The sequence below is a fragment of the Neofelis nebulosa genome, chromosome 1 (genome assembly GCF_028018385.1).
Source record: "Neofelis nebulosa isolate mNeoNeb1 chromosome 1, mNeoNeb1.pri, whole genome shotgun sequence".
NCBI classification, from domain to species: Eukaryota; Metazoa; Chordata; class Mammalia; order Carnivora; family Felidae; genus Neofelis; species Neofelis nebulosa.
The window spans coordinates 219,205,517-219,228,690 of NC_080782.1; the positions used below are offsets into that span (position 1 = coordinate 219,205,517).

The 23,174-nt window shown below is 43.7% G+C and overlaps 1 long non-coding RNA gene across 1 annotated transcript; it reads right to left on the reverse strand.

Moving 5' to 3' along the window:
* Positions 1-433: 433 nt before the first annotated feature.
* Positions 434-23,111, reverse strand: LOC131485583 (uncharacterized). The gene is made up of 2 exons (XR_009248921.1): positions 23,022-23,111; positions 434-1,014 (listed from the first exon to the last, which is right to left on the reverse strand). It is a non-coding gene; the product is annotated as an uncharacterized LOC131485583 (long non-coding RNA).
* Between the last annotated feature and the right edge of the window lie 63 nt (positions 23,112-23,174).

A 23,174-nucleotide genomic window follows, 5' to 3' on the forward strand; every position in this document is an offset into this window, starting at 1 on the left:
CTAAAAAATCCATGTATAAGTAGAGCCATGCAGTTCAAACCCATGTTGCCCAAAGGTCAACCACATATGGTTTTAGAAGTCACTGGGGCACCTGGGTGGCTCAGGTGGTTAAGTGTCCAACTTCGCTCAGGTCATGATCTCAAGTTCATGAGTTCTAGTCCCACGCTGGGCTCTGTGCTGACAGCTCAGAGCCTGCAGCCTGCTTCAAATTGTGTGTCTCACTCTCTCTCTCTCTCTGCCCCTCACCCGCTCACTCTCTCTCTCTCAAAAATAAAGACATTTTTTAAAAATTTAAAAAAAAGAAATCAAACATTACCCTTGGGCTTATGAAGAAACACGAGTCTCCTGACACACTCCTTCTTTACCTCCAATTTCCATTCCCCAGAAACAATGATTTTCAATATTTCTTCTGCTACTCCTTATTTCTTAAAAATTTTTTTTTTAATTTATCTTAAGTTTACTTATCTTGAGAGGGAGAGAGAGAGGGGGGAGAGAGCAAATCCCAAGCAGGCTCCAGTGTCCGCGCAGAGCCCGATGCAGGGCTCGAACTTGCTACTCCCTATTTCTAAGATGCTATGTTCATACTGGGTCTGGATGTCCACGTTCAGTTTTTGTGGGTTTTTTTTTTTTGTTTTTTTTACATCTTACATGGGAGACGGAGATTTGACCCTCTCACTTCCCCCAGTGGGTACACACGAGCTCCCCCACCTTCCTCTAACACAGGCATAACACCTCTTGGTGAAATCAACATTCCGTGTTGACAATGACTGCATAAATATTCACAGCTCAGTTATGTCGGGCACAATGTTTACATCTCCCTTTTGTTTCTACCCTTCTTCCGAGGGTCCTTTGTCCTCCTCTCTGGTCCTGCTGCCCAGCTGCCATCCAGAAGCTTCCCTCTGCCATCATCCCGGGATTCCCCTTCTTCCCCCTCTGGGTTGAAGCTCCTGTTTCTGCACCTTCCATTTCTCCATCTCCTTCCTTGTTTGGCTAAGCACATCCTCTAGGAGATTCCTGAGAAAGATGGCATGGGACATAAATTTCTCGAGACTTTTTTTTTTTTAATTTTTTTTAACGTTTATTTATTTTTGACAGAGAGAGAGAGAGAGAGAGAGAGAGAGCGCTTGAGCAGAGGATGGGCAGAGAGAGAGGGAGACCCAGAATTCGAAGCAGGCTCCAGGCTCTGAGCTGTCAGCACAGAGCCCCACGCGGGGCTCGAACTCACAGACCGCGAGATCATGACCTGAGCTGAAGTGGGTCGCTCAACCAACTGAGCCACCCAGGCGCCCCTCTCGAGATGTTTTTATAGCTGGAAATATGTATAGTCTAGTCTCATTCTTGGAAGTCCACACTGGAAATCATTTTTGTCAAAATTCTGGAGGGATTGTTTCAGTGTCTGATACCATTCTGATGTATGATCCCTTACATGTCATTTTTTTTCTTCCTGGAAATACTTAGGATTTTTATTTTGTGCCTGGCATTCTGAAATTTTATGATATGCCTTACAGTGGATATGTTTTCATCCACTGTGTGCTAGGGATTCTGTGATCACTTAATCTGGAAAATTCAAATATTTCAGTTCTGGAGAGTTCTCTCTCTTTCTCTCTCATTTCCTCTGTTTTCTGTGTTCTCTTTCATTGGGATTGGATTTGATTGTTGGACTACCTGGCTTGACCTTCTAATTTTATTTTTCCTTCTATTTTTTGTATCTTGGCTTGCTCGGTTAGTTAGTTAGTTAGTTAGTTAGTTAGGAGAGAGAGAGTGCGAGCAGGGGAGGGACAGAGAGAGGGGGAGACACAGAATCCGAAGCAGGCTCCAGGCTCTGAGTATCAGCACAGAGCCTGGTGCAGGGCTTGAACTCATGAACAGTGAGATCATGACCTGAGCCAAAGTTGGAAGCTTAATCGACTGAGCCACCCAGGCTCCCCTGTCTTTTGGCCTATTTCTACTGTCACGGAAGTATGTCAACTTTTTCTTCAAGATTTCCATTGAACATTTCCTTTCCTTCTTCTTTTTAATAGCCAAAGCCTCCTTCTTTTTCTCTGAATACTCCTTTTTAACATATAATAGCAATGTGGGGGGAGGGGGGTCAGGACAGAGTGAGGATGGTCTTACTGCTCTTCGTATAACCTGTCTACCAATCCTCATGTTTTCCAGCTCCGTCTTGCACAACAACCTTCAAAAGTATGTGGTATCTCAGAGTTTTGAGCTTTGCTGAGTCCATGGTGGGATTTGAATTGTTTCTTCTTGGTGTCTCTCATTCCAGGCTTGGGGGCCAGCTGCTGTGTGTGCTTAAGCACTTTCTGCAATCCATCTATTCTATGGCCTCCAACATTCTGCTCACATCTCTTATCGACTATTACCTCATTTGGGTTCTCCTACTAGACTGGAAAGCCCATGAAACCAAGGGCTGTGCATGTTTTGTTAGCTTCTAAACACTCTATCTGGCATTTCAACAGTATTTGTTGAATAAAATGAATGCAGAGGACTCTGCTGACTGGAAGAAGGAGATAGAAAGGAAAGGCAGAAATGTACTTTGGCCACAAAGGAATGTCATGGGGGAGCTAAGTACTCCTGCTGTGATGAGTGCAAAGGTGTAGCTTCGGAAGGGGGGTGGGGTGCCAAGAAAGAGAAAAGGCTGCGGAATCCGGCAGAGACCAGATCGTGGTGGGTCTTTCAAGCTGTGTTAGGGAGTTTGGTCTTTACTCTGAAAAGAATGGGGAACTATTTTAAAGTCTGTACTAGTTTCCTAGGGCAGCTGTAACAAAGTACCACAAATCGGGTGGTTTACCCATGGCTCTTCCAGTTTCTGGTGGTCTGCTGACAATTCTTTCTGATAGAGGCATCCCCCAGATCTCTGTGGTAGCACATTTCCCCTTTTTATAAGGAGATGGCCATCCCGGATTAAAACCTACCCTTCTGACCTCATCTTGATGTCATCTTCTACAAATACCCTATATCCAAATAAGGTCACATTCATAGGCACTTGCGGTTAGGACTTCAGTATCTTTAGGGGAGGACACAATTCTTAACAGTGTCTTAACAGGAAGTGACACCTTATACCCTTACTACTGTCTCTTAGAAAAACCTCCCCACCTCCAAAGAGAAAGAGTGGGCGTGGAGAGGATAAAGATCAGACCATTCCAGAGACCTGTGGCTTCAGGTGGGTGGAAGGCGAGGGCACGCAGTGGTGGGACAAAGACAGGTGGGCAGATGCAAGGGACGCTTGGTGGCTTGGTAAACAGAAAGGACAAGAAGGAACTGATTGAATACAGAGGAAGAAAGAGACTGAACAGACAAAAAAAAGCAGTCAAGGATGACCCCATCTCTTAACTCCCACACTGTCTTTACTGGGCTGCTCATCTCACCCCTCTTCTAAAACTGATCTAAAGGACTTTACGTAGCGTTAATGTGTTCGCTGTTAACGTCATGTCTTTAAGTGACATTTGATGCGTTAAGCATCTTCTCCACGAATGATTATTTACACATAATTGCAAAACGAGCAATTCTATTTTGAAATCCCGCTGTCATTGCAAATACCTAAAGCTCAACTCCTTCTTCCTCTGACAAAGAAGCTCCCGGGCACCCCGTCCTTAGTTCAGCCAGGAGTGCATCACTGACCTAGGATGGTCCAGGGTACTTTTTGACTCCTCCTTTTTCCTGTGGCCAAAGTTGCATTTATTTTTCCCTGATAGTCTTTCCCAATTTTGTGCTTTCTATGCCTCTTCTACCATATACCCTTACTACCATAGCCCTGGGCTTCGGGTCAACTTCCTGATTCACTACTTCCTACCTCACCGACCCTTAATACATCCTGCACATCACCACCATACTCCTCTTCCTCAAGCTGCACCTCCCTCCCCTCATTCTCCTGCTCACTAATCATCGGAGATCACCCACCACTTGCAGGATCATGTCTAAATGCTGCCCCGATCTATCTTTCAGGCCTCGTACTGACGGCATAAGCCCTCTGGTGCTCTTGAGCAGGTCTATTAGCCATCTGACAAAACTGGGACACTTCTCATACGCCTATCAGATTCCTGTGCGCTCTCTCTGCCTGCTCTTTCACTCCCCATTTCTATAAATCTGAATCATTCTCCCGGTCCTAAGAACAAGACTGGCTACGTCATTTGTGGGCCCCGGTACAAAACGAAAACGTGGGGCTCTATGTTCAAAAATGACCAAGGGGGGGCACCTGGGTGGCGCAGCCGGTTAAGCGTCCGACTTCAGCCAGGTCACGATCTCGCGGTCCGTGAGTTCGAGCCCCGCGTCGGGCTCTGGGCTGACGGCTCGGAGCCTGGAGCCTGTTTCCGATTCTGTGTCTCCCTCTCTCTCTGCCCCTCCCCCGTTCATGCTGTCTCTCTCTGTCCCAAAAATAAAAATTTAAAAAAAAAAAAAAAAAGTTGAAAAAAACCAAAAATGACCAAGGATGTTTAGACGCTGACGACAGAACATGAAGCCAAGGGTGGAGCCCTTCTGAGCAGAGGGCCCTGTGTGACACGCGTCACAGGTCCACAAAGCAGTCCCTGCTCCTTGACCACCAATTTACCTTTTGTTCTCTTCCTAACACCTACAGTACTTGTCTGTAAGTCATCCTTGACATTTACTGCACGCGACCTTTCTTGGTCCATTAAGCTCCGTGTCTGTATTGTCCATTAATCTCTGTGTCCATCTGCATGTCCGTATGTGTTTGTAACATCTTGATTCATTCATCAAGCTCTTAGGAGGAACATCCTCCGTGCCAGCCCCTTAGAAGACAACACCAGAAGACTCATCTCACACGCTCAAGGATTTCACAATATGGAAGGTTACTAAATATCCCAACAATTATAACGCCCTTTGATCAACACGGTGAGAGACAGAGGCCCAAGGTACCAGTGGCATGGGGGTGGCGCGGCGGGCAGGAAGGCATCTTAGAAGATGTGGAGCTGGGCCCCCAAGAGTCTATGGAAGTTGGCCAGGCGAAGCAGGAGAAAGAGAGTGATGAAGGGCATTTCAGAGGGACCGGCACATACGTACAGTGTGGGACTGTTACGTGCCTCACCCGGCCAAAATGTCAGCTTCTGGAGTAGAGGAATTGCACCCTTACCTAGCACCTAATCCAATTCATTGCTCATAGTACAAATGCAATAAATATTGGATGAGCTGAGAAGGCAAATTGATTCCATAAACAACGTGGGACTGAAAAGTTGAACAAAAGGATAAATTTTCCATACATATCTAAAATTTACAAAGCATGAGAGGTCTTCCGGAGAATTTATATATATGCAGCTGCCATATAAAGACTGACTTTACATCTGGTTAGTGCTAATTTTACTACCCCTTTCTGATAACAGTACAACAAAAGCTAATTATAGCTATTATTGCCAGGTAGAGTATAAACGGAAGAGGGCTGTTCACAGCTGCGAATTTTATTTTCATAAAATGTCAAGTGCAATAAAATGTTAGCCCTGCAATATTTTTAAGTATTAAAAAGTTAAATCTAGCAAACGATGCAGGCTCTGACCATCTCCAAGGTAGAGAATTTGCGTAACTTGAGTTTATAGCAACTCTGTAGATACTCACTGGCATTTTACAACCCATTTGCACTAACAGAGTCATTAAAACAGATGCGGGCCGAAGCGAATGTAGGCCACTTACCTTCGGCTTCCCATGCTGGAAATACAGTATTTCCTCAACTTTTGTGAACACATATGCTGCTGTTGCTGAGACAGTATTTGATGTCCTTCCAACCACCAAGAATACAAATACACGGACCGAGATTTTAAAATAAGCACATAGAAAACAATACAAGAAAAAGGGTGTGTGCATCAAGTCTTAAGATGCAAAGTCATGAGCCTTTTAACAATGCAAAGCTAAAAATAAAAATGAAAAAGCTACTAAGAAAAATATTTGGGGAACATGGTGTGCAGGAAAAGCAAAAGACCTGAAATTAGAAATCTTAGAGATAAATCCCGATTCCAGCATATGCATCAGATCTTGGGTAAGGAGTTTCCCCTTTACTCAGCTGAACTTATAGGTAAATAGGAGACACTCCCACCTATGTCGCAGGGTTACTCTGAAGAATAAAGATTATTCCTAACACAGCTAACACAGTGGTCCTAGCTAGTGCCAAATTTTAGCTGAATCTGAGTTGGTAACTTGTGGTCTACATAAAATACCTAAATATTTCATTACGCCAAGTCCGATTCATTCATTCATTCAATCTTTTCTTTAAAATTCAACTGGAATTTATTGTGCATTTACTAGTGCCCTGTGCTGAGGGCCTTAACACATCACCTTTAAGACTTCCAGCAACCCCATGATGTAAGTGGCATCTATTTCCATCCGAAGGTAAGGACACTGAGGCCCAGATGAAAAGTTGTTGTTTTTACTGTGTATCTGCAGCAGCAAAATGAAAATATTTCTGGTCAAGTTCTCCATTCCTTAAATAGGAATATGAATCAGCTGCTAATTCTTTGCAGAGTCGGCCAAAACATAGTCAGTGCAGCTTCAGTCGGTTCATATGACACAGCTTCCTTATTTCAATCACTCCTTTATTAAACAAGCATTTACTTCATGGGTCTCAGGAAGAATTTATTATGTAGAAGACACAAAACAAAGGTACAGAGGATCAGAGGAAACATACGCAGTAGAGAGTAACACAATGAAATAGATTAGTCTGGTGGCAGAGAAATGGAATGGAGCGGGCAGTGACTGGAAGTAAGGAGAAGGGTAGGAGGCCACGGCCACTAGGTACTAGGTACCTAAGTACTAGGTACCTAGGTACTAGGTACTACCTCATACTAAGGTATGAGGCAGGAACTGTCAGCCTGGGATCATGGCAGTGAGCGACAGAAGCAAGAGGCACACAGACTATCTCTGAGACTATGTGGAGAGGATAAATGAGATGAATGAGTCAAGGATGACTGAGGTCAATCAGCTAAGGAACTGAGGGGAGAGTGATAATGTCCTGGATAGATATGTGACATTTCAGGGAGGCCAAGAAGGAAATCCATTGGATCACACTGACATTAAGGCAACACTGAAAATGCTCAGGAGAGCCCACTGGTGCAAAATGCAAGCCACATCACTGAGGCTGGGGGGCTAGGTCGAGGCGGAAGACACAGATTTGCGCCTCATCAGCATGGAGGTCGTCAAAACCATGCAACAAGGTCAGCTCTCTAGGAGGAAGCACGTAGGAGCAAATCAGCAGAAGTTCAAGGTCTGACATCTAACATCAAGAGAGGGAGAGAGAAGAAAGGCCAAATTTTGATCAATTTTTGGCATGTAATTGAATATACTAATATTATATTAGATTTCAGATTATTTTAGATTGTATTAGACAATAAAGGACTACATTTTATTTTTGTTTTTCTGTCCCAGTAAAGGTTAAGTGTCAACAAAGGAAGAGGCATGTGCACTGCACTTTAAATTCCGTCATTTTGAGAAGCTTCCTATTCAGGGAAAGGAAATGGCTCAAAATGAAGTCTCTTAGACCGAACAAGAAGATTAACAATCCATTTCCATTTCCAATAATGTGTAAGATCTGCTTCCATCGGCGAGACGCTGGAAGTGCCCAGAAAATCTCAAAACTTGTTTTTGCCTGCAGTGACCACAATGTCCAAGTTCATTCACCGTTTTCCTTAGTCAGCCTACTTTTGGCGGGACATTGAGTATACAGCGGTGAATTAGACACACATTCTCTGTTCCCATAGACTGCAGAGCCGAAATCCTGACAATTTTCATCCTTCCTTCTTGCTTCCAATCCAAAGTAAACAGGATTGGACCTCAGTGACATTTAATGAGTTCTACTTGCTTTTCCCATTGTCCTTTGGCTACGAACATTTTACAGATGAAGGCTGAGTGTTTGCTAACCAGCAGATGGAGGTCTTCTTTTAGATGGACTATTTTAGATGTGACTGTTATACGTGCCCGAGTGGTCACACATTTTAACCTCAGTAGTTGAGTGGCCCTCTCCAGCGGGCTCTGTCTGCTGTCTACACAGTGAAGGTTTTGGCCTTCACAGGCCCCCTAGTCTTTTACAAACTCCAGCCAGAGGAATGAGAACATGGGAAGAAGGGGCCTCTGTCGTCTCATCTCCCTCCTCACTGTCCTTTCCTCTCTAAATCCACAGAAATGAAGGGTAAATGGAAGATGAACAAAAAATATGCATTTTTTTTTTTTAATTAAGAATTTTAAAAAAGCCCCTGAATGAATGAAGCATGAACTCTCCCAAACTGCTGGTGGGAGATTTACTGGAGCTAGTGAGTTTATAGACTTTTCATTTTGTTAAGTGTTCAGGACAGAAGACAAAGCTTCAGAATAAGTGGGCCAATTCGGCCAACCCTAGCAGGTGGCTCTGCTGGGCGCACAGGGTTGTCTTCATCTCTAAGTCATTTCCCTGCCTGTGGTATGAGTCACTGTCAAACACCCACAGGGACCATGCAGGCAGTTAAACTGGGTGACACGGGCTGAGTATAAGTGGCAGAAACTGACACACACTGGAAAACGTACGTCTTGCCCAAAGGTAGTAGCACAAGGAATGCCAGTTGGATCGCACGGGAGAAACCAGAAGTCTAGATTTTTATGTGAGATCATCTAATTTTTAAAATATTGTCAAGGAGTTAAAAAAAAAAAAAATTAAATGTCCTGTCACTAATTTGCAGTCTCTGGTCTACAGAGAGTTCGTTATGCTTGTAGAGAACACGGAAGGCATTTGCAGATTTACAAACATCATTAACCTTATCATGTGTAACCAGGGCAAAAGACTCAAGAACACTGAGATAACCTGACAGCAGAGGCACCCATTTATAATCAAAAGACTTAGTAATGGTGGTAACATTAGTGACTACCACTGTACATATGGGGTGAGTGGTTTGACAGTTAAAAATGACACTGAAAGATGAGAACGAATCACGCAAAATGTTGACACGAGCTTGACCTGTTATCCTCATTGTTGTTATCCTCATCAGCTGGAATGAGGGGAAAATCTTCGGTTGTGTAAATACTGGGTGCCTGAGGTCAGTCCGAAGAAGGCTCGGAATCTGAGCAATTAACATACCGTGGCAAACTGCTTCTGAAAGTTGTTGCCGGGCATGGAACCATTCCACGGGTTCAAAGCCCATTTCACCAAAATTTGAGGCTCCAGTGCAACTTCATGCATCCATCCATCCATTCATTCAACAAATACTTACTGAGCACTTACTATGAGCCAGGTACCATCAGAGGCACTGGAGATACAGTCGTGCATGAATCACACAAAAGTTCCTGACCTGCTGGAGTCTACATTCTAACTGTCTACATACATAGAACAAGGTACGTGATATATTAGCGATAAATCTTAGGAAGAAAAAAATCAGGGAAAGGGAACAGCTGTGTGTGTCCTTCTGGGGAGAGAATTTTGAGTTGAAACGTGAGGGAAATGGGTGCTGACAGCGAGAAGGAGAAGTGGAGTAAGCCCTGCAGATTCCGGAGGAAGAAGATTCCAGACAGAAGCAACAGGGGCAAAGGCCTCGAGGGAAAGGGGCATCTGCCATTTGCAAGGCCCACGTGATGAGGCATAGATGGAGGGGTGGAGTAGCCGCAGATGAGGTCGGAGGGGCCTGACTGCACAGGGTGTTGGCTTTCACAAGAAGTGGCATAAGAAGCCATCGTAGGGAAGGAAGTCTCCTGACTAAACCAAGGCAGAGAAAGCCGGGTACAGTAAGACCAGCGGGGGCTGCTGCAGTAATCCAGGAGAGACGGTGCTGGCTTGGACTGAGCCCTTAGCAGTGGAGATGGCAAGAAGTCATCAGATTCTGTGTATTATTTTGCCAGCAGAGCTGAAACAAGTTCCTGACAGATTCCGTGCAGCATATAAGAAAGTGAAGAGTCGAGGATGAATTCGAGGCCTTTAGCCTGAGCCACTGGGAAGATGACGTTTCCACTGATGTGGAAAGACTAGATGAGAGTCGGCTTGGAGCTGGAGAACAGCACAAGCTCAGTTTTAGACCAGTCGTATATGAGGGACCCAGTTAGGAGATCTGCTCAGGCAGTGGGCTGGAGGGTCCAGAGGCCCACACTGAAGTCACTGGCATATAGACGGTATTTCAAGCTCTGAGACCGGATGAGATCACCTAGAGAACAAATACAGATAAGGAAGAGAAGAGGTCCACGCTCTGACTTTGAGGCACTCCAACACAAAAGGTTGGAAAAATGAAGAGGGACCAGCAAAGTATACTAAGAAGGAGCACTCAGAGGGACAGGAAATGAATCAGGTGACCGTAATGAGCTGGAGGCCTGGTAAAGATAAATCTCAAGTTAGGGAGTGGGATCGGTCTCTGAAAGGCTGCTGTTAGTTATACAAGATAAGGATAGAGGACTGACCACTGGGCACAGAAATATGGAGGCCATTAGTAATCACACAAGAAGAGTTTGGTGGAGAGGAGGGGCCAAAGTCCCACTGGAGTACTTTCCCAAAAGAATGGGAGAGAAGAAATTGGAGACGGAAACTATACACAAACTTCAAAAGCTTTACTGTAAAAGGAAGAAAAGAAAGGTTGTGGAAGCTGGCTCAAGGGGGGAAGGGGGCCCAAGTGTCTTTTTTTAAGACGGGAGAAGTTAATAGTAAGTTTCTATGATTCTAGGGATTACCCATCAAAGAGAGGGGGAGGGGAATAATGCAAGAGACAAGAGGGACGGTCTGCTGGAGCAAACTTCTTGAATAGGTAAGAAAGGATGAGCTCTAGTAAACAAGTGAAGGGCTAGACTCCTTCCAGAGCCCATCCACAAAGACAGGAGAGAAAGCAGAACAGATGGTCCCAGGCGCCGGGCGGTGGGCCTGCACAAATTTTTCTGCCTGCCTTTACTTCCACAATGAATGAGTTTGGGGAAGGAGCTATGGAAGGGTTGTACAGAAAGGAGAGGGTACAAAAGGGCTGGCTAGGAGTTTGGAAGCGGATGCTTCAGGGGCATATTGGTAAGACGCCTGAGCAACATTCAAGGCTAGGGATGACACTTTAAAAATAGTTTTCTCTTGACTTAATGTTTCATTTTGAAATCATTCCAGAATTACAAAAAAGGTGCAACAATAGTTCAAAGAATTCCCATATGCCCGTCACCCAACTTCCTCAAATGTTCTCATCTCATATAACCACAGTACAGCTGGCAATATCGGGACATTATCATCGACCCGCCACTATTAACCAAAGTACAGACCTTTTTCAAATTTAGCATATTGTCCTACTGTTCTTTTCCTGGAGTAGGACCCAATCCATGATCCCATTTTCCATGCGGTTGTGGGGTCTCCTTAGTCTTCTGTAACCTGGGACACTTCTTCAGTCTGTCTGTCGTCACCTTGACACTTTGGAAAAAGCTAGTCGTAGAATGCCACTCAGTTTGGGCTTGTCTGTTTCCTCACAATTTAAGGCAGGTATGTATTTTTGGCAGTAAATTCCACATAAGTGACATGTCCTGTTTAGCGCATGATATCTCAGAGCCCCTGATGTCTGCCACGGTCCTCCACTGGAAAGTTTGTTTTTTTCTCTTTGTAGTTAATAATTAGGTGATCGCGAATTCATAACACAAGCATTCTGCATGGTTTTTCTCCCACCCTATTCATCTCCACCGGGGCAGGTACGGAGTAGGTAGAGAACTGATTTAATACTGTGGTTTATCAAGTGAGCACCTTAGCTAAGGTTTAACCTAAAACAGTTGCCAATATCATCAAATACAAAGGTTAATTGCTTCAAAAGATTTTCCATGTAGACCAAGATAATCAATTATAGAAGAGGAAGTTTGATGGATTTTATGATTTCAAAGAAGAAAAATAGCCCTGATTTTCAAGTTTTGTGACACTGATGAATTTATACCCAGCTTTTGTGGAAAGACTTCCGGGTACTTCCTAGAAAATACTTCTTAAATCAATTTTTGTCACTACGGACTTACATACATTTGCATTTGAAAGCAGCCTATTGAAATATAAGTTATTTGTAAGCAGAAAGAGGTTCTAGATTTTTATTCGTCCATACAACAGATACTTATTGGGCCAATATCTGGTCCAAAACCTGAATAACTGGTGTGTGCTACAGGTGATAGGGAAAATCAAGTATGTATCAAATAACTAATTAAACCATTCTGGAGACTCCATGAAAAGTCAGAGTTTTTAATATTCCAAAGCTCTGATAGTGTAGATGTGCCTAATTAAACATTTTTCTTACAGTGGGATCTTGAACTACTCTGTGGTTTCAGCCATCTATATTCACAGCCACGGAGGCCTGGGGTGAGGTGGAAAATATAGAACACAAATCCTGAGATCTGGAATCTAAAGTTGCCTGAGTGTCAACTTGTGTGGCCAGCTCAAGCCAGTATAGCAAAGCAGCTAAGAGCACGTGTTCCGGAGTTTACCAAGGCTTGGCTTCCAAACCCGGGTCCTGCATGTATGGTCTTTGTGAGTTTGGATACACTTCTTAATTCCTCTAAGCCTGTTTCTTCATCAAAACAAGAAAAGTAAAGTAAACAGCACTCACGTCCCAGCATGGTTACAAGGCATTCGTGAGAAGATGCACGGGCACAAGAAGTGCCAGTCTTCACACTTAATTTCAGTTATGGCTGCTCTTATTATTAGTCACCTTTTGTGCTTCATTTTACATCTTACTTTCTTTAAATACTTATTTAGAGAGAGAGTCAGTGAGAGCAGGGGAGGAGCAGAAAGAGAGAGAGAATCCTAAGTAGGCTCCCCGCTCTGTGTGGAGCACCACGCAGGGCTCGATCGCAACGACCGTGAGATCCCGACCTGTGCCAAAATCAAGAGTCGGATGCTTAACCGACTGAGCCACACAGGTGCCTCTCATTGTACATTTTAACTGTAACTGTAAAATAAGGGCAGTCAGCTAGACCGGAACGTCTCTAGCATCTGGAAATAAACGTCTGGAAAAATTACCCGACTTCCGCAGTTGTCTTTAACGACTGCTATTACACAAGCAAGCATAAAACTTGGTATAAACTGTTAATGCAATTAGATCCTAACAATAGATCCAAAATTAGCTTAAAAATTAAATTCAAAACAATAACAACAAAATCGAGTTACATCTGTTAATGAGGAGAGTGGTGACTTCCTGGAATTAAGTCACCCTCTGCCCTGTGAGTGGGTGCCGATCCCCATGGGCACAGGGCACAGGTTATTCTGTGCTCACCGCCCACACCATCTACTGTGTTCTTCCAGGAGATCAATTCTCTACTTCGCTTGCTTTGAACTACTGCAGCCTTCAGTGACATCATTTGGCCTTCACTTTGCACAAACTCATGACTTATTTGGATCTGGTTCTTTGCTCACTAGCCCTTGGAAATTAAAGGAGTAACTTGGCATCAATTCGAGATTCATTTCTTAATGTGGACCTCATTTTGCCAAAGATTTGCCCAGCTCCAAATCTTTCAGTGACTCTCTACTGTTTCAAAATCCTGACATCTAAGTCCCTCTCCGACGTACGTTGGCAGTCATCCCTAACCAGCTTCTTCCCTTGTCAAACTAGGACACCAGCTGCCATAGACTGAAATGTCTATTTCCCCTCAGATCTCATATGTACAAACCCAGTCCCCAGAGCGATGATATTGGGAGGGGGGGGGGGGCTTTGGAAGGTGATTGGGTCACGAGCGTGGAACCCTCATGAAAGAGATTAGTGCTCTTGTATAAAAAAGGTCCCGGAGAGCTCCCTTGCCCCCATTTTCCTGGCTTGGGGCGTGGGTTTTCTAGTTTCAGGGACAGGAAGCAGGGCATTTTGTTTCAGTTCTCTGCCTGCTGCTGACCAGAGAGCTCTTGCCTACACCCCACGTACGTGCCACCATCCCAGCGCCTGGCCCCTAAAAGCCCATGTCCTAATCGGATACCTCGGTGGATTGTCACAGCTTCACCTCAAGCTTGGTTCACTGCCACTGACTTCTTTTTATTTCCAACGCCAGGATTTCCCTTTCTGTTCATCTCACCTACATATTTTATCTGACGTTTCTATGTATTTGGGTAGGAGATCGTCCACCTCAGCACTGGAGGCCATGTAAACTGAAATTCCTAGCATCGATTTCTAACCAATTAAACAAACTACACATCCTCATAAAATAACTTTATGACTGTTCATAGAAAATATATAAATATATACACATATATACATGTGTAAATACATATGTACTTCATAACTTTATGTCTGCTCATATAAGTATAGATATATAAATGCATATGTACATGTATACCTATGTATTTGCATATATACATATATATTTTTTTAAAGAAGAGCACAAGTTCCATTTTAGTATAAATTAGCAACAAAATCACTGTCAGATGCAATTATAATAATAATGGTCATGGTGTGACATTTCCTTTATACAATTAGGTTCTGAATTGCCACTGAGAAAAATAATAGTTGACATTTAGTGAGCATTTTCGATACTCCAGGCACCATTTAAAGCACTTCAAGGATCTTCTCATTTAATTTTCACAGCTCTTTATGGGGCAGGTGCCATTACTGTCCCAATTTGACAGATGTAGATATTAAGGCTTAAAGGGTTGAGTAATTTGACCAAAGTCATACAACTAGGAAATGGTGGGACCAGCAATCGAACCGTGTCTGTTTGGCTTTAGGGTCCCAATAGATCATCACATTACATCTCATCTTAAATGGCTGAGGTAGACAAACTGGGTAGAGTAGGTATCCATAATACACAAAGATCCCTTAAAAATCACTGGGGGTAAAGATAAACACTATGATGCAAAAATAGGCAAGAGACTAGGATGAGTCCTTTATAATAGATAATATTCAGTAATAAACAGAGGGAAAAGATGTTCAATCTCATTAATAATCAAATACAAATTAAAATAAGATGCTATTTTCTACCTAGAAGAATAATGAAGATTAAAAAAATGATGAATTCCCAGGACCAGTTAGCTCCCATGAAGGAAAATAAACACTTACACACAGCTGGTGGGAATTAAATCAGGACTCCAGAAGACAAATAGGGAATATTTTGTCAAAAAGCTTTTAAATGTTTATGCCATATGGAAAAAAATTCTTGCATGTTTGAAAGAAACAATAAGGTTATAAAACAACAATGAAACAATATTTTTAAATTAAAATACAGATATATATATATACATATATATGTTTATATGTATATACAATGCTTTTATTTATTTTTTATTTTTTATTATTATTATTTTTTTAACGTTTATTTATTTTTGAGACAGAGAGAGACAGAGCATGAATGGGGGAGGGTCAGAGAGAGGGAGACACAGAATCCGAAACAGGCTCCAGGCTCTGAGCCATCTGCTTGGGATTCTCTCTCTCCATCTCTCACTACCCCTCCTCCACACACCCCTCCCCTGCTCACACACACTCTCTCTCAAATAAACGTTAAAAAATAAATAACACAAAAATACAAAAGTTGAGGGAGGAGCTGATCAAAATTCATAAAGTGCACACATTTTTGTTAAGTTACGGAAGTACCAAACTGAGTGTTAACATCCACCAAGCTTAACGGATATTATTTAATAGCAAACAAATTGCCCCGTCTAGTACTTGAAAATCAAATAGACTTATAGACATTTTTACTCCAAGATTGGTCTATGTGGGAAATGTTAAGATATTCAATAATTACTTTGCTACACTTAACGGTTATTGATCAATAATTGTTCACGAATGGAAACTGGTAATAACACCAGAGGGCATGAATATGTAAAGAGCCTTAAAGGTGAGGAAACAGGCTTCACAGAAGTTCACCACCTGAGACAACCCGGTCCCTGAGTCCCACCAAGTTTAGCTGTAGAAACTTTTTAGGTTGAAAACACACACAACAATCCCAACAACTCTCTTGGATCTTCCTTTGGAAACTTAGGCTAGAGCTGTCCTGAAGTGACTCAGTAATGATACAACTTATCTAAACTTCACGGTCACACTCTCAGGAAACGTGCCCACTGTCTAACAACAAATGGCACACAACTGCCATAAAAGTCGTTCACGGTCTCAGGAGACAGGATCTTGAGCTTACCTCTCATCAGGGCTGTGCACCCTCCCGGGTGCCAACTTCCTGTGCTTCACCCTGACCCCATAAGAAGTCTGTCCCTTGGACTTCAGAGAGGCGCTATGCGGTACCAGGAAGAAAGGTGCCTGTCAGATGGATGTGGTGACCTCGTGCTCTCCTGGGAGGGCCACAGCCCAGGTTGCCCAAAGCACTCCTGGGGAATGGGACCACTCTTCTCCCCATGCCCGTGGCCACCCTTCTCCTCCCTGCTGGTGGGCACTGTGTGCAGGAAGAGGTGGAGGACTCCCTCCCACCCTCTGCCTCTCGGTGGTGCTGACAGACCTGGGTTCTCGGACACAGCAGATGCTCTCTGGCCTCTTGTCTGTGAGTCACCAGGGGCTCTCCCCGAGGCAGGTGGCTGAACCGTCACCGTGTTTCTCCAGCCGTGGGGCTGGAGCAGGCTGAACCTGGCCTCCGGTTCCCCTGGCGCCTGAGGCCCAGGGTAGCCTCGCTTCCCGTTCCCAGCCACCCCCTTGGATCACCACTGCTGGTGGAGCATCTGGGGAGCCGGGGTGGGGGTGGGGAAGGTCGTGTTGGAAAGGGAAGCACACCCCTTCCCTCTTGGGGTCAGGTGCCTCCTTGTGTGGTAGATGGACTGACCTGGCGAGCCAGCCAGGTGTTACCCGTGCCAGGTTGCAAGCCGGGGACTGAGCGATGGTGGAGGGCTGAGCCAGCCCCCCGGTGCTTGGCCATCTGAGGGCTACCATTGTGCCCATACATGGGTGCCATGGTTCCCTTACCTGTTCTTACTAGAAAGGTGCTGATTTGTGCGGATGTTTTAAGAGGGCAGAGGTCATTTGGGGGAGGTCTAGAGGTCAAGCAGGAGAGAAGATCCTTGCTTCCATTTCAGCCAGAGCCCCTCCCTTCTGTGATTCCTGTATTCTCCAGCCGGCTCATGTCATTAACTCATACAGAAAATTCTGGCTTCTTAAAATCCACACCTCCACGACTAAGGGATGTTCTTGCAGCATTTGATGCTCTAATACTTCTACACCTTATGGAAAACATTTCTTTTTCAAAATGACTCTCTCCTCTTGAAAATGAGGATAAATGAGATGAATGTATTAATAAACACTCTGGGCCAGGTCTAGTTCTCAGGTGTGGGTCTGAAAAGCACACTGCTCTAATTCATCACAGCTTATTTTACAGCAGATTAGCAAAACCGGCCCTTCCGGTTCCTAACTAACTAATCTCTACTGAGCAAGAAACGGTGGCAAGGCAGATTTGTTATATTAATGGATCCACTTTCAGTCACCGTGGCCAATTGCTTCAGCTCCTCACGGACCCCATTAGTGCCACCTTCCTCTTACCTTTACTGGGGACACACCAAGTGTCTCACAACAATGCACTGAGAATAACCAGAGTGAGTGTGCAGGAGATGCCTTTTCACCTCCCAAGTAGGATCACTTGGGTAAAGTGATACACCAAGTTACAAACCCACTGGAAGCAATCCTTTTTAATGCCATGAGTCTGGGTTTGGGAGATGGGGTGGGGCCGGGTGGGGGAGCAGGGAAGAGGGAATGCTATGGTTTTCTTAGCTCCTGCTGAAAGGAGTGGTGACTACAGGCATCTCCTTATGGGTCTGCTTCTGGATAGGTCAGTGAAGGGGTGTGTGGGGCTCCTGAGCACAAGGAAGGGACTTCACCAGCACTGACATATAGGAGTTCCATGGCTCAGAGCAAGGGACCATCCAGTGAGAAGGGACCATCCAATGAGAAGCAGGATGGCAAGGGACCATCCAATGAGAAGGGACCACCCAATGAGAAGGTACCATCCAATGAGAAGATACCATCCAATGAGAAGGTACCGTCCAAGGAGAAGCAGGATGGCAAGGGACCATCCAATGAGAAGGGACCATCCAATGAGAAGGGACCATCCAATGAGAAGCAGGATGGTAAGCGACCATCCAATGAGAAGGTACCGTCCAATGAGAAGGTACCGTCCAATGAGAAGCAGGATGGCAAGGGACCATCCAATGAGAAGGTACCATCCAGTGAGAAGCAGGATGGCAAGGGACCGTCCAATGAGAAGCAGGAGCACAAAGGCTCATCGTATTTGGTCGTCTGCACGCAAACCTCTTGTAGTTACAGAACCTTTTCTTTAAAGCAAATCGTAAGCAGAGCCATATTAATATGTCAAACAGATGAAAGCGTAGGTGTTCTGCTTGTAAAGGTGTTCCATCCATCTTTCCTCGTGGATGGAAGAGTAAAGAACTATAGTCTGTCTTCCCCATGACTCCTGATAGGAGCTGGACACCATATCTCCTTCCGTTGGAGGATATCACATCACCTGGAAAAACTGGCAGAAGAAATGAAAACAATGTTCTCCATGCCACCGAGGCAGGTCACTACGTGGGACAGGGTGAGGAGACAAGCAGTGTCCTGGAACTTCCTCTTTTCAACCCGGATAAAGTCTCTTGACATCAAAACATGAGGGTGGGGGATTGAGATTGTTGTAAATCCTATGGGACTGTCAAGAACACGCTAATCTCACTGTGCGATTCAGAAACAGTCAACCGCCCTTCTACTTGTCCAGCTGTGGTGTAAGAGATGCAAGTTCCTTGTCAACACAGACAGCACGACGCGCCATCACCTGTCCAGGCAACCTGTGTCCTTCCCTACCCGAGTCCCCACATGCAATTTTAGCCTCGTTGCACGGAAGGATAAAATATACGCTTAATCAGGGTTGTGAGCATAAGCAGAATGATAGGTTTGAAGCGCAAATCCATTGTATTTACTGTTTAAGGTCATAAACTGCTATTGGTCTTAGAATGAAGAGTGTCATCACAAAGCATTTCTGCTCACCTGTGGTTCGAAATGCTGCATGTCATTTTTGAGGACTGAGAGAGCACGCAGCTCATATACCTTATGCCTATGGCACGTGTTTGTTATAAATTTAGGACTGAATCCCAGCTGGTTCCAAGGACTCAGCACATTAGAAAAAACCTGGGAAGGGTTATGTGCTCTTGGAATACGTTTCCCTCTAGCCATTCAAAGGGGAGTCACGCTGCAGCCCCTCTCGCCTTTTCCACCTTTGTTAGGCTCACCAGCTGGCCCGGAGGATGTTGACAACAAGGTGACTTTCACCCTTGGGTTACTGGTTGAGATTCATCATGGATTCAGTCCAGTTCAATCAATCCTGACAGCAGCTCGCGGACCCAACTCACGCGAAGGACGAATCAAGGTCTCCTTACTTACATCACCTACTTGGACTCTTTTGGGTACAAGCTGTCCCACAGATCCTCGGCAGCCCGGAAGGGCATAAGGATAGGAAACCTGTCTAGAGCACGCATTTGTTTCACAATCTGAGATCGGCAGGCTAGGTTTTCTGTCATGACGGAGACACTAGCAAACTAAGTGTGATATTTCATGGACAAATAAATGCCCAGGATTCACCCCCCAATGCTCTGAATACTTTGGTTTACGTCAACTATCATCACATAAAGCAGGGACAACAGGGATAGGACACCTGTACCATTTGTCTTCTAACAATTAGCATCCAGGGAGGACTCATCTGTACCCAGCACAAAATTAAGTCCTTGACACTGATTATTGCTTTAAATCCTCCCAATACCCTGAGTTAGGTACCATTTTACCCCAATTTCACAGGTGAGGAAACTACCGGGGCTTAGAGAGGTTAAGCAATTCAGGAGCTGGTCCAAAGGCAGAGAGCTAAGAAGGGGCAGGCAGGGATTTGAACCCAGCTGAGCTATGTTATGCAGCCTTTGACTGAAACTTGATGCACACTAGAATTTTCAATTAACATGATTAACTGTGGGGTAAAATAAAACAAAATCAACACTTAGAACAGTGCCTTCCACATAGTAAGTAACGCACATGGACATTTCACCATTCACAGCACTAAAGGCAACGTTGCTTAGTCAACCTAACATTAAGGAAACAAATATTATTTACCTTTCTTTGGGGAAGGACACAGTCACACAATATACACAGATATCTAATATCCGCTGGGTATAGATGAACAGTCTAAAACCATCACTGAAGCAAAGGAAGTACAAAATCATTTCCAAGTATTCAGGGTAGTGTGAATAAATAACACTATTCTACCCGAACAACATAACACAAAAAAAGATTTAAAAATGTAAAGACCTCAAGTAGTTGTAATTATAGATAAATAAAATCATTGAGGGGCACCTGAGTGGCTTGGGTCAGTTGAGCAGCCAACTCTTGATTTCAGCTCCGATCACAATCTTAGGGGTTCCGTTCGGGAGTTCCAGCCCAGGATCCGGTGCTCACAGCTTAGAGCCTGCTTGGGATCCTCTGTCTTCCTCTCTCTGCCCCTCCCTTACCCTCCCCTCTCTTAAAAATAAATAAATGTTAAAAAGAAAAATAAGATAAAGTCTTTGAAAATGATTTAAATTTTCATTTCAATGTACAAAATTATAAAGCTTCAAACGAACCATTGTTAAGTTTGAATAAAGTTTAAAGTTCAGCACCTACAAAAGACCTTATGCATAGTAGGTTTCCAATAAATCACTATCCTTTTCATTATGTCTAGGATTTTTAAAACCTCTATGATGCAGGTTGCATGATATTTTCTTATTAATGATTTTTAAATCATTTCCTTAGTAATGATTTTTTTGGGGGCGAATCTCAGGATCAATCTCTACTTCAAACAAAGATAAGGAAATAAGTGTCATCCTGAAAGACAAAAAGAAATAACTAAATAACTGGCCAAAAATAATTAAAATAATTAAGAACAGAAGTGAAATGTTTAGATATGAGAGGTAAAAAGAAAAGCAGCTTCAAAATATCTTTATTAACATTTAAGAAAATATAAAACTGTCCTGTATGCAGTAGCCTGGAAACACAAGAAATATATGTATACATTTAAGCCACCATGATGGGTGACTAGAATAAAGACATTTTGCAGTACTGGCTACATAATTAAACAGGTAAATTCAGACCAAGAAAATACCTCTTTCTCAAAAGCATTTTGGTGCCCTGGGTTACCATGGGGACTCAATAGCTTAACCAATGTGCACTCAAAAATAACTCTTCATTTTCTAAAAGAACTTCTAAAAACTACTGAGCATAAAAATACAAATTACTCCAGTTATTTCCATAGGGCAAACGTTAGATTAAATCTGCACTGACCAAAATGGTTAGTAAACCTCTGTTCTGTTTAAAAGGAAAATAAATAAACGACAGAGCTATTGGGAAACTGGTAAAGATTTCTAGCAACAATTGCTACACCTTTCCAGCAGACCACGCAGCCCTTTCACCAATGGCAAATCAGAGGTTCCCCAAGTGTTCCCCACCATTAGGAAAATCAAGAGCATTACCTGTGGGCTGCCTAGGGTTTCTTTTGCATAAGCTTTTATCTCAGTTTAGCAACATAAAAAAAAAAAAGGCACAAAACACAGGATGTATATAACCTTGGCTCACCATTACTCTGGTCTCCTTAATACAATCTGCTAAAAGAGAGAAGTGTTGTGGTTCAGTTTTTTCTCATCACGTGTTTCTGTCTAATTGCAAAGCTAATGGGACAAGTAAACAGGATGGCTGTACTGTACAACAGGTAAAATAAATCCTTCAAATCAACGACGGAGCTACCGTATTTAAAGAGACATGAGTTTTTTTAAAAGGGAAAAAAATGGAGGTAGTAACATTTTCAAAAATAGTAAAAAAAAATTGATAAAAATAAAATAATCCAAATTGAATGTGATTTGTACTTTCTAAATCCAGCCTGTATTTGTACATCATTTCCACATTTAAAGCCCTGGGTTCTACCTGGTACTTGCTAGAAGGAATCTGCAGGGAATGAAGCCTGGTGCCTGATTCCATATATGACAAAGCATTTTTAAAAAAACTATTGATAAGCACATTGCCTTGATTTTGACCATGCAATACAAAGCATAAATTTTAAAGGCCAAGCATTGGTCAGTAAAACTGAAGCTCAGCAGTTGGCACGGTTCAAACAACTTTTAAGAGCACAGGAACCTGACTCAATTTAAATACTGGAACACACATTTATATGAGAAACACACTTTTAGGCCTAAAAATATAAACATTTTTCACACTTACACACTATGCACAACAAATACTACTTGAGACAAAATTGAGCAATCAGATCTGCCTAATGCTGTCAATTTTCTTGTCTTTCTGAGAGGCTTATCAATCCGTGGAGCAAAATCTACAGGCAAAAACGGAATAAATTCATGGTCTGTGGCCGCGGCCTCATTGGGACACATTAATCTTACAAGGAAAAGAAACCACATGCTAATACTGTAAAGAAAAACAAGGTGCCTATTTCCCAGAGTCTGATGAAATACCTTTTTACTTTTCCACTTTTTTCAAGGACTATGCTTGCTTCTAAGAAGAAGGAAGACTTGGTTAGGGAGTAAATCTTAAAGGATCCCCAAAGCTAGACAGATTTATAACGAAGTCTCTCACCTTCCAACATCTGTTACTAAAGTTCCTACACTTGTACTTAAGAAAAAAAAATTAGACTGTGAGGAAGTTCCATCTGCATTACTTTCTGAGTTGGGATTTACACACCTACCTGATGAGTTTTCCCTCATACTCTTTCTCCCTCAAATCTTCAAAGAAACATGGACATACACGCAAACACAGACGATGTACCGAGCCCTGCACGTACAGGATCGTCAACACCGAGAGAGAGGAGACAAGCCATACTATGATCAAAACAAATGACTGTAACCGTGAGAAACGGGTGGGTTTCTTTTAAAGCCTCCTTGGACCCTTAATGCCCCTCTTCCTACTCCAGGAACTTCATAGGCTCAGAAAGGCAAAACAGTTTGCATTCAAGTAAGAGAAAGAAAACAGAATGTTCGCTTTTCGGGGGCACTACAAAATCAGCCACGGGACCCCGCTGCGCCCAAGTGCAGCATTAAGGAACGCCAGCCCAGACCCTAGATACATCGTGTAATCAAGGAGAGTAAATAAATAATAGTGGTCAATGTCATTAAGAAGGAGAAAAGTAATAACGATTGTCACCACGGGGTTCCGTACAGCAGCGACACACGGAGCGGGCTTCTCCTCCAGCCCCCACCGCCCGCAACCTCCCGGCAGCAGGACACCGCGGCGGAGAGAGAGGCCCGTGGGCACCGCGCGCGCCGAGCCGTGGGGCGGGGCCGGTTCCGCGGGGCTCGGCGGGCACGCGCC